Genomic DNA, 10,623 nt, shown 5'->3' with positions numbered 1-10,623 from the left:
CTGGTCCCCCTAGTGAGATGACATGATCCACAGTGGGACTGGTCCCTTCAGTGAGCTGGGGCAGGGAACCAAGGCCAGAGCCAGCCTTCTCCAGCTTCACTGCTGCCCACCACTCCAGGGCAGGGGCTGCACTGCTTGGCAGGAGTTCCAGAATTAAACCCAAGAGAGCCCTTTGGTCACCCTTTCTCAGGTGCCAGCTTCGCACCCACCAGCCAGACTGCCCTAACCTTTCCTCAAAGTGAAAAATGATCTCGAGAACTAACATTCCCCCAAAGGACCGATAAATGGAAAAAAAACTTTCCCAGCAAAACAGGAAGAGCAGGAAGAGGACAAGTTTGCACAGGGCTGTCTCCACTCTGCCTGAGACATGAAAGAGAACCAAACAGAACTTTGCATGTCTGCTCATCTGTTTTGCATTCACTGTAAGAGGGAGGGCTCATCAGAGGGAGGAGGTCGGGAATGAGCCAGAATCTTCGTGGATTTTATCTGGAAATGACCAGGAGTTGGCTCCCTCAACTGCTACCTTGACCACCCCTTATGAATCCTGCTGACCTCGCAAGGAGCCACGAACCCAGGCAAACCAGACTGTTAACGGAAGAGAGAAACAAACTCTTTTCTTGAAATCATTGTATTTTGGGGTGTCTTTGTACAGAAACTTGGCATTTCCCCAAACTAACATAGGCCCTTTAGCAGAACAACAGGGAACGACTCCCTCCCCTTGTTCAACTCTTTGTTGGAAGGTGCCCAAGCTGGGGGTTTGTAATAATAGCTCTTTCCATTTTTGTTTATAATCTTCTGCCTCCCGGGATAGAGTTCCTGAGTGGTGTAAACGGTTAACACGCTTGGTTGCTAACTGAAAGGCTGGAGGTTTGTGTTCACCCAGAGGCACCTTGGAAGAAACGCCTAGCAATCTACTTCCAAAAAATCAGCCGTTGAAAATCCTGTGGAGCACAGCTCTACTCTGACACACATGGGGTCATCATGAGTCAGGATCAACTGGACTGCAACTGGATAAGCCTCCCTAGATATACACGGAGGAGGCTGGGGTGTGACACATTTGAACTGTGGTTAGCCAACTGTTGGAACCCTCTCCAACAACCGAAGGCTTTGCTCCTGCATCAGGCTCACAGTGCCAGGCCCCTTCTCTTGTGAGTTGTTTCTGGAGCCATGTCACTGCTCTTAAAACAAAGCCCAAGCTCTCCTCCATACCTACAAGGCCGTGCACGTGGGGCCTCTGGCACCCTCAAGGACCTCATACCCTTCCTGTCTCCCTGTTCACTCTACCTTAGCCCCACTGGCTTCTCCTGTCCTTCAGATATGCCAAGCATGTCTCTGCCTCAGGGTCTTTGCACTTGCTGCTCCTTGCACTGTAAAGCTTTTTCCCTAGATCTATGCAGTTGCTTCCTTTTCCCCCTGAGAGTCTCATCTTAGATGTAAGCTCCTCAGGAGACCCGCCCCGACCACCCTGGTTAAGTGCCCCACTTGTTATGGATTGAATTGTGTCCCCCCAAAATATGTGTCAGCTTGGTTAGGCCATGATTCCCAGTATTGTGTGGTTGTCCTCCATTTTGTGATTGTAATTTTATGTTAAAGAGGATTAGGGTGAGCTTGTAACACCCTTACCTAGGTCAAATCTCTGATCCAATGTAAAGTGAGTTTCTCTGGGGTATGGCCTGCACCACCTTTTATCTCTCAAGAGATAAAAAGAAAAGGGAAACAAGCAGAGAATTGGGGGACTTCATACCACCAAGGAAGTAGTGCCGGGAGCAGAGTGTGTCCTTCGAACCCAGGGTCCCTGCGCAGTGAAGCTCCTAGTCCAGGGGAAGATTGATGAGCAGGCCAAGGGAGAGAGAAAGCGTTCCCCCTGGAGCTGATGCCCTGAATTTGGACTTTTAGCTTACTTTACTGTGAAGAAATAAATTTCTCTTTGTTAAAGCCGTCCACTTGTGCTATTTCCGTTGTAGCAGCACCAGATGACTAAGATACCACTCGCACACTCGTCACTTTCTACCATCAATTTCTTTGTAATAGGTAATTGTACTTGAGAGTCATCTCGCAGTCTTTTTTTGCTTTCTGTCTTCTGCCCCACAAGAATATTAACCTTTTGAGGGCAACGGGCTCTGTCTGTCTTTTCCTGCCATATCCCCAGCACCTATAATACTGCTAGGCACATGGTTGGCACCCAATAAATATTAGTTGACTGGTGACCCAGTGTCAGGCCCTGTCCATGGAACTGGGGTACAAGGGTCTCTGCCCTCAAGGAGCTTATGGTTTACAGGCTGTCTTAGTTATCTAGTGCTGCTATAACAGAAATACCACAAGTGGATGGCTTTCACAAAGAGAAATTTATTCTCTCACAATCTAGGAAGTCCAAATTCAGGGTGCCAGCTCCAGGGGAAGGCTTTCTTTCTCTGTCAGCTCTGGGAGAAGGTCCTTGTCATCAATCTTCTCCTGGTCTAAGAGCTTCTCAGCACAGGGACCCTGGGTCCAAAGGATGCACTCCCCTCCTGGTTCTTCATTCTTGGTGGTATGAGATCCCTATCCTCTCTGTTAAATTCTCTCTTTTATATCTCAAAAGAGATTGACTCAAGATATAACCTAATTCTGTAAACTGAGTCCTGTCTCATTAACATAACTGCCTCTAATCGTGCCTCATTAACACCTAGAGGTAAGATTTATAACACATCAGATCACAAAATGGTAGACAACCGCACAATACTGGGAATCATGGCCTAGCCAAGTTGACACAAATTTTGGGGGGGAGGGGGCACAATTCAATCCATAACACAGAGGGAGATTCAAGTGACCCAACAAAACCTGTCTGTGTTCTCAGAACTCTGCAAACATTCAAATAGGGCAAAGCTTTGAAAAATATGTGCATGCTTCCCGGGTGTACAAAAGGCACAGAGGTGTGAAAAAGTAGGGACCATTCAGGAAACAGCAGCTGGTTCAAGGGAGTGAGTTGTAGAATGGTGGGGGCTCTGGAGTGGAAAACACCATCAGGAGGAGCGTCTTTGCCATGAGAAAGAGCTTGGGCTTCCTTCTAGAGATAGAAACAAGAGAGGGTTTTTCACTGTTGATGTTCTCGCTCTTTCCAATGTTGAAGAGTTTTAAACAGAGGAGTGACTTGGTCAGAACTGCATTTCCAAAAGATCCCTCTGCCAAAATTGGAGTTTCCCGTGTCCCTTGCCCAATTATGACCGTATTCAGGCATAATTCCAAACTACTCCACTGCCCTCTTTCTAAAAATAGTTGGCTTTCCTTTGGGGGCACAAAATTTCACAGCACAGGATTCCAGAAGGGAATATACATGTTTCTGTTCTCTGGGCCTCTCACATGGTCACCTGAATGTATGTCTTCAGCTTTTTTTCCATAGTTTCATAGGTCAGATTATATCTCACGGCAGGAGGAGATGAAGGGGGTCTAAGAGGCATTGAACTTGAATCACAAATTTTGCAGAAGGCAGTGTGGCCAGGTAGAGAGAGCCCAGGTTTTGAATCAACAGATCGTCTTTCAGTCTTGATTCTGCCAGTTCCTAACCTGACTTGACTTTATCCTTGGAAGGCTCAGTGTCCTCATCAGTAAAATGGAAATAATAATAGTAGTCACATAGAGATTTGCTGTGAAAAACAAATCAAATATAACAAATGTTATTAAATGGTAGCCTGTATTATGACCATAGTTTTGTCCATTTCAGTGTTTTTCCCATTTGGGTAGGAATCCAGCATCCTCAACAGTGACATAGGAATGATAACCTTCTAGAATTCTTTTGAGGATTAAGCTAGTTAACATTGTATGTAAAGCTTTCGGAAGAGTCTTTGAAACATAACAAATTCTATATAAATTGTTTCTGTTGTTATTTTTGGCCAACACAGTTTCAATTTCTAAAGCTGATCCAATAAACGGACTTTCAGTGGCAGAAAAGTGTATCTGTAAATGTATACATTTTGTGTGTGTGGATCTCTCTCTCTTTAGATCTGAGGCCACCCTGAGGCATATACATACACTTCCACTGTCACAGACCTACTGTGTGCCTGACAGAGTTCCCAGTTCCACACATATGTTATCTTTTCATCCTCACAATAACCCTACAAGGTAAGGTTTTACTGCCATTTTACAGACGGAGAGAACTGAGGCTTAGTGAGGTTGACAGCTAAAAGATGCCCAGCTCAAATTGTATCTGCTCGCACATTCGTCTCTCCATGCACCTCAGTTCCTCAAGGGCAGGAATCCCATCTTCTCCATCTTTGCATTCCGGAGCTCCGCACGGGGAGGGAAGGAGGTACCCAGTGAGCGCTTACCAGCACCACTGGCCGTTGAGTAGACTCTTACTCATGGCGACCCCACGTGTGTCAGAGTAGAACTGTGCTCCACAGGCTTTTCAGTGGCTGGTTTTTCAGAAGCAGATTGTCAGGCCTTTCTTCTACAGTGACTGTGGGTGGACTCAAACCATCAGCCTTTTGGTTAGTAGCTGAGTGTGTTACACATTTGCACCACCCAGGGGCTCCCAGTGAGTGTTTCCTGAGTCTGAATCCCTACACATGGCATTTACTCAAAATGACTCTTGAAAATCACTTCAATGACTCATTTGTGCGTTCAACAAATATTTATTGAGGACCTACTATGTGCAGAGCCCTGTGCTAGTGCTAGAGATAGGATGGGGCAAAGTTCCTGCACCTGCAGAGCTTGGAGTCTAGTGAAGGAGTTAAACAAATGGTTAATATTAAACAAATGGTTAATGTAACATCAGGTAGTGATGAGGGCTGGGAGGGAAAAATAAGAAGGCTAAGGGAATAGAAAGTGACCTTTCTGAGGAAACCTTTCTGAGGAGGTGTCGACTGAGAAGAGGCTGGAAAGCATAAGAAAGCGTCTGGAGAACACTCGAGTGTCCCTGGGAGAAGGCAAAGAAATGCAAGTGCAAAGGGCCTGGGTGCAAACAAGCTTGAAGTGTTTGAGGAACCCATGAAGCACCCCTATACATTGATTTGTGTCTCAGCCTTTTTCAGTAATATCTGTTCTCCACCCAGATCCCCTGGGATCCCTTTTTCACGTCTCCCACCCCACTCTGTGCACTCTCCCAACAGCGGCATCTGTGGCTGTCCTTCAGAAGACTACCCCCAGGACACTGAAGCCCCGTTGCCCATACAGGTAGAAAGCAGGACGTGCCTGGGAATTTACACTCCTTTCCCTACTTAGCATCCACCCTCCTTACCTGCAGCCTTTAACCTGGGCCTGGGTAGGAGTAACTTACACTCCAGGGCTCTCCCCTGCGGGGTCTGGCTGGGGCACCCACACACGACTTCCCCTGAGACAACACCCTTGCTCCCTGCTTGGCCTCCCTCCCCTTTCCTGCCTTGCTGCACCCACTCCCTTAGCAGTCTCCCCGTGAGCACTTCTTTAACAAGTTGCTTGCACGTGACCACCTGAGACAAACATACAAGGGGTGATGTTGCAGTAATGTACAGTACAAAGGAGGGGCAGTGGTTGGTCAGTGGTAGACTCCTTACCTTCCATGCACCAGACCCAAGTTCAATTCCAGGCCAACGCACCTCGTGTGCAGCCACCAGCCATCTATCAGTGGAGGCTTGTGTGTTGCTATGACGCTGAACAGGTTTCAGCGGAGCTTCCAGACTAAGATGGACCAGGACAAAAATCAGCCCAGTGAAAACCCTATGGATCGTAATGGTATGACTGCCATTGTGCATGGGGTCACCATGAGTCGGGGGCTGACTCAACGGCAGCTAACAACGAACAGTACAGAGTAATAAATACATCTGCAGAATACAATTTTATATTTTTTAAATCATAGAAACAAGTGCATGATTTGATTCTGAGTTGAGTTAAATGCACACATGATGCTAGCCTATTGTACTATAACCATAGTCCAGCCCTCCAGCACCTCAACCTGGGAACAGAATGAAGGCCTGCGGCTGTGGTTCCAAGCTCAGGGCACTGCCTTTTGGCCTCAGGAAGGGCACAATCCACCCTAGGAAAGTGAACTTGGAAAGATCTTCAATGGGAGAAGAGCTAAGATATTCTTTTCCAATTCTGACATTGTATAAAGCCTCAAGAGACAGTCTAAGTGTCTCAGCAACACCAGGCTGACATTCTAAGCCCGTGACAAGCATCCCTCCCCCACCTCCCTCAATCCTTCCCAAGTGCAGGCAGGTACTTTTTAGCAAAGGCCTTTCTCCCTACCCCTGGGCATAGTCCAGGTTTCAGTGCATTCTTTCCTTCAGTGTTGAGCCGATGTTTACTAAGCAACCACAGGTCCTTGGGACCAGGGACACAGAGACACAGTCCACGAGTCCCAACCACACTCTAGCTGATGGAGGTCACTAAGTCTTGGTGCCCTTGTGGGAGGAGCAACTGGTCCCAGAGACCCCGTCAACTTTAAACATGAGCTGTGTCCCAACTTTGAACCCATTTATGGTAAATTCTTATGATGCTGTTGTTGTTGTAGGTGCCGTCGTGTTGGCTCCGACTCACAGTGAACCCATGTACAACAGAACAATACACTGCCTGGTCCTTCGCCATCCTCGCAATTGTTGTTACGCTTGAGACCATCATTGGAACCACTGTATCAATCCATCTCGTTGAGGGTCCTCGTCTTTCTCACTGACCCTCTAATTTACCAAGCGTGATGTCCTTCTCCATGGACTGATCTCTCCTGATAACGTGGCCGAAGTATGTGAGACATAGTCTTGCCATACTTACTTCTAAGGGGCATTCTGGTTTTTCTTCTTCCAACACAGATTTGTTCCTTCTCTTGGCAGTCCGTGGTATATTCAATATTCTTCACCAACACCATAATTCAAAGGCATCTATTCTTCAGTGTTCCTTATTCATTGTCCAGCTTTCACATGCATATGAAGCAGCTGAAAATACCACAACTCAGGCGCACTGTCATGGATTAAATTGTGCTCCCCCAAAATATGTGTCAACTTGGTTAGGCCGTGATTCCCAGTATTGCGTGGTTGTCTTCCATTTTGTGATTGTAATTTTATGTTAAAGAGGATTGCGGTAGGATTGTATACACCCTTACCCAAGTCACATCCCTGATCCAATGTAAAAGGAGTTTCCCTGGGGTGTGGCCTGCACCACCTTTTATCTTACAAAAGAGAAAAGGAAAGGGAAGCCGGCAGAGATAGGGACCTCATATCACCAAGAAAACAGCACCAGGAGCAGAGTGTGTCCTTTGGACCTGGGGTTCCTGCACAGAGAAGCTCCTAAACCAAGACTGATAACAAGGACCTTCTTCCAGAGAGGACAGAGAAAGCATTCCCCTGGAGCTGATGCCCTGAATTTGGACTTGTAACCTACTAGACTGTGAGAAAATAAATTTCTCTTTGTTAAAGCCGTCCACATGTGGTATCTCTGTTATAGCAGCACTAGATGACCAAGACACATGCACCTTAGTCTTCAAGGTGACATCTTTGTTTTTCAACACTTTAAAGAGGTCTTTTGCAGCAGATTTGCCCAATGCAATGTGTCGTGTGATTTCTTGACTGCTGCTTCCATGGGCATTGATGGTAAAAAAAAAGTAAAATGAAATCCTTGACAATTTCAATCTTATTGGTCCAGTTGGGAAGATTTTTGTTTTATTTATGTTGAAGAGTAATTCATTCTGAAGGACTTGATCTTTATCAGTAAGTGCTTCAAGTCCTCTTCATTTTCAGCAAGGTTGTGTCATCTGCATATCGCAAGTTGTCAACAAGTCTTCCGCCAATCCTGATGCCACATTCTTCTTCATATAGTCTAGCTTTTCAGATTATTTGCTCAGCATACAGATTGAGTAAGTATGGTGAAAGGATACAACCCTGAAGCATACCTTTCTTGATTTTAAATCACTCTGTATGCCCTTATTGTGTCCAAACAACTGCCTTTTGGTCTATGTACAGGGTCCTCATGAGCACAGTTAAGTGTTCTGGAATTCCCATTCTTCACAATGTTATCCATAATTTGTTATGATCCACACTGTTAAATGCCTTTGCATAGTCAATAAAACACAGGTGAACATCTCTGGTATCCTAGGCCTTCAGCCAGGATCCATCTGACATCAGCAACGATATCCCTCAGACTGGCTTGAATTTCTGGCTGTTCCCTGTACATGTATGCTGCAACCGTTTTTGAATGATCTGCAGCAAAATTTTACTTGTGTGTAATGTAAATAATATTGTTCAATAATTTCCTCATTCTGTTGGATCACCTTTCTTGGGAATAGGCATAAATATAGATCTCTTCCAGTTGGTTGGCCAGGTAGCTGCTTCTAAATTTCTTGACATAGATGAGTGCGCACCTCCAGTGCTGCATCCGTTTGTTGAAATATCTCAATTGATATTCCATCAATTCCTGGAGCCTTGTTTTTTGCCAATAGCTTCAGTGCAGTTTGTACTTCTTCATTCAATACCTTTGGTTCTTGATCATATGCTGCCTCCTGAGATAGTTGAACATCAACCAATTCTTTTTGGTACAGTAACTCTGTGTATACTTTCCATCTTCTTTTGATGCTTCCTCTGTCATTTAATATTTCCCCCCATAGAATCCTTCAATATTACAACTTGCAGCTTGAATTTTTTCTTCAGTTCTTTCACCTTGAGAAATTCCAAGCGTGTTCTTCCCTTTTGGTTTTCTAACTCTGTGTATTTGCACATTTCATTATAATACTTTACTTTGTCTTCTTGAGCCTCCCTTTGAAATCTTCTGTTCAGCTCTTTTACTTCATCATTTCTTCCATTCCCTTTAGCTACTCACGTTCAAGGGCAAGTTTCAAAGTCTCTTCTGACGTCTATTTTGCTCTTTTCTTTCTTTTTAATGACCTTTTTTTCTTTATGTATGATGTCTTTGATACCATCCCAAACTCGTCTGCTCTTTGATCATTAGTGTTCAGTGCCTCAAATCTATTCTTGAGATGGTCTCTAAATTCAGATGAGATTTACTCAAAGTTGTACTTTAGCTCTTAAGGACTTGTTCTAATTTTCTTCAGCTTCAATTTGAAATTGCATATGAACAATCAGTGGTCTGTTCCACAGGTGGCCCCTGGCCTTGTTTTGACTGATGATATTGAGCTTCTTCATCTTATCTTTCCACAGATGTAGTCAATTTGATTCCTATATATTCCATCCGGCAAGGTCCATATGTATAGTCAATATTTATGTTGTTGAAAAAAAGGTATTTAGAATGAATAAGTCATTGGTCTTGCAAAATTCTATCATGTGCTCTCCAGTATTTTTTTGTTTTGTTTTCTTTTGTTTGTCACCAAGGCCATATTGTCCATCTACCAACCTTTCTTCTTTGTTTCCAACTTTCTCGTTCCAATCACCAGTAATTATCATGCATCTTGATCACATGTTTGATCAATTTCAGACTGCAGAAGCTGGTAAAAATCTTTAATTTCTTCACCTTTGGCTTTAGTAGTTGGTGCGTAAAATTTAATAATAGTTGTATTGACTGGTCTTCCTTGTAGGCATATGGATATTATCCTATCACTGACAGTGTTGTACTTCAGGATAGATCTTGAAATGTTCTTTTTGATAACAAATGGAATGCTATTCCTCTTCAATTTGTCATTCCTGGAATAGTAGACCCTATAATTGTCTGATTCGGAATGGCCAATACCACTCCATTTCAGCTCACTAATGTCTAGCATCAACATCTTTATGCATTCCATTTCATTTTTGACAAATTCCAATTTTCCTAGATGCATACTTTGTGCATTTCATGTTCCAGCCATTAATGGATGTTTGCAGCTGTTTATTCTCATTTTTAGTCGTGCCACAACAGCAAATGAAGGTCCCAAAAGCTTTACTCCATCCATGTCTTTACGATCACTCTACTTTCAGGAGGCAGCTCTTCCCCAGTTATATTTTAAGTGCCTTCCAACCTGAAGTGCTTGTCTTCTGGTACTATATTAAACAATGTCCTGCTGCTATTCATAAGGTTTTCACTAGCCTTTTTTTTTTTTTTTAGAAGTAGACTGACAGGTCCTTCTTCCTAATCTGTCTTAGTCTGGAAGTTCAGCTGAAACCTGTCCACCATGGGTGACCCTGCTGATATTTGAAATACCAGTTGAATAGCTTTCAGCATCACAACAACATGCAAGCCACCAAAGAATGACAAACAACAGACGAGTGGTGGTAGTTTTCTATTGCTATGTAACACATACTTAGCAGCTTAAAACAACACTCATTTATTATTTTGCAGTTTCTGTAGGTCAGAAGTCGAGGAGCAGCTTAACGAGTTGGCTCGGGGTCTTACAAGACTGAAACCATGGCTTCAGTGAGGCTGCTATCTCAGCAGAAGCCCAGGGTCCTCTTCCAAGCTCACTGGGTGTTGACAGAATTCAGGTCCTTGTGATTGTAGGACTGAGGCCTCAGCGCCTAGAGGGCACCCACTGTTGCCTGCCATGTGGCCTCCTCCACAACACGGCTGTTTGCTTCTTCAAGGACAACAGAAAAGTTTTTCTGCTGCTTTGAATTTCCAGAGCTTAGAACTGGTTCTTCCCAGTTGAGTCATGGCCAAAGCAGCAAAATCAGAACAGACTCGATTTTGTAAAATGCTGGTGTACAGGAACGGTAACCAGAACAGGAAAAATTACAGGTCGAAGCCCTACAATGGAAGACT

Source organism: Elephas maximus, chromosome 4 (genome assembly GCF_024166365.1).
Source record: "Elephas maximus indicus isolate mEleMax1 chromosome 4, mEleMax1 primary haplotype, whole genome shotgun sequence".
NCBI lineage: Eukaryota > Metazoa > Chordata > Mammalia > Proboscidea > Elephantidae > Elephas > Elephas maximus.
This window is presented reverse-complemented; position numbering follows the sequence as displayed.